The following is a 2,134-nucleotide window of genomic DNA, read 5'->3' on the forward strand; positions in this document are numbered from 1 at the left end:
GACGTTTAAGCAAGGGATGAAGAAGCAAGGTGATGGTACTGTCGAGACCAAGTTAGCTCGGTTCCTATTAAGTTATCGTATTACCCCCCAAAGCACCACGGGTGAGTCTCCTGCTCAGTTACGCTGGGGACGAAGTCTGAGGTCACATCTCGATCTGCTGCGACCAGATGTAGCGGCAAGGGTACATGCAGCACAGTCAAGACAGAAGATACAGCATGATCAGCATAGCCGAATGCGTCAAGTGGAAGTCGGCGATTCAGTGAATGTTCGAAACTACTCCAGAGGCCCCAAGTGGATTCCAGGAACTATCATCCAGGAAACTGGTCCTTTGTCTGCGAGAATTGAGTTGGAAGATGGAACTGTGGTTCGAAGACACCACGATCAACTAGTTGCTCGACCCACAGAAAGTTTCAACCCTGGTGTCACATTACCAATTACTAGCCCATTGCAGCAGGAAGGTGTGGATCCAGAGATAACCGTACCTGATGTAAATGACCCCGAGGTTGCCCATGGAGACAGAGAACCACCCAGTGCAACAATGGTTCGGGACTCGGGGCCAACTACCCCTGTCAGGCGATACCCAGCGAGGAATAGAAACCCCCCGCAGCGTTTTTACTAATGGACTCATTCCCTCCCCCGTGAACAGTTTTAAGTTTTAGGGCAGAGGCGTTAATTTTTTTTTCTCGTTGACATTTGTTTTCTTGCTTGTTTAAGAACTTGGGGGGGAGGAATGTGGAGTCCTGGGACTAGTAGAGTCGTCACGTGACAAGAAGGCCGTGTACGATCGAGTTAGTTGAGTTCTTGCCATGTGTGTGTTGTAACTCGGAGTTTACACACTGTTTTCTGTATTAAATACACCACAGTTATGCACTTAGCTTCATATCTCAACGAAATGTAGCTAGTTTACAGGCATGCCACTGAAACAGAGGAAACAAATAAATTTAAATGAACATAACAAGGTTAAAAATCCCAACTGGCAGGAGGCAGACCAGTTGGCTATTTACAAAGCGTGGTCGAGGATTTGAATTTGGGATAACCGAGAAACAAATCCAGCTAGTGGCAAGGGCAGGTCTTGAACCGGCGACCTCCAGATTACAATACCAGCGCCCTAAACCACTCTGCCACGCTTGCCTCCTAAAATGGCGCATTTTCTTTGAAGTGCCGGAATTATCTCGCAGAATTTAACATTTATAGTCAAGCTTTTAAAAGCGGGCCCCCTCCTTAGCTGAAGGTCTGGATCCGCCACTGAAACGCACTATATTGAATAGCTGTTGTGGATTGCTCTTTCAAGGATCAAACGCACGCATTTTTTATACACACTTTTAATGTTGATGTTTTAATACAAAAAAGAAAGTGAGTTGATGCGACATATCGTATAGGCAGTTCGTGAAGTTTTTTCGTGAGCCTTTCAAGACCTTCCAAGTATCGCAAAAATCATGATGAAGTTTTTTCCACCTCGTTTCAACCGCTGCGGGGCTAAAGATTTTGTGTGTGGTTATATTACTCTGCCCTCAGGTCAATTTGCCTTTCAAATTTCATTTCAGTCAAAGGTTTTGTTATCATCTATTGTATTTCACTGAAGCGATTAGTCGACACGTATGGCTAAGAAGTTAATAATTTTTTTTTTTTTCAAGTCAAAATCACCACTTCGCTTCGTTATACTAAACGCAGTTCGGAGAAATCACATATTACCTCTTTAAGTTATAAGGCAAAATTCTGAGCCGCTTGTTTTTTTCTTAGCCGAGGTTTATATTAGAAAAAGCCGACCTATCTTAATAATGTAAATTTTAATTATAGTAGACAAAAAAACTGACTTTCAAGTGATAATAATAAAGTTTTCCATTTGTAATCAGTAGCGAACACTGCGTAAATATTGAAAAAAAGGAACGAGAGATATTTTAGTTTCTGAAATAATTTCTAAGAGAAAAATATTGGCAAATAAAATCAGTATTAAGGTAACATCAAAACGCACCATACTTAATAACTGTGGCTGTTCTTTTGTTCAAACTGTCGCAGTTAAGTGTAAACAATCTGCGGATCGAAAAAGTTCGTGTTCGATATTTCAATAAATTAATTAATTAAAGAAGTGGGGCGCTGCGTTATTTTATTTTGTGTCTTAATTACGGGTAATAGC

At 41.6% G+C, this 2,134-nt stretch overlaps 1 protein-coding gene across 1 annotated transcript in view; it reads right to left on the reverse strand.

Annotated features, from left to right (window-relative positions):
• The window catches only part of LOC144663763 (uncharacterized), a 190,850-nt gene that overhangs the window by 17,376 nt on the left and 171,340 nt on the right, over positions 1-2,134 (reverse strand). The window lies entirely within an intron of this gene.

This window comes from Oculina patagonica, chromosome 8, assembly GCF_052425735.1.
Source record: "Oculina patagonica isolate OP01 chromosome 8, crgOcupat, whole genome shotgun sequence".
Lineage (NCBI taxonomy): Eukaryota > Metazoa > Cnidaria > Anthozoa > Scleractinia > Oculinidae > Oculina > Oculina patagonica.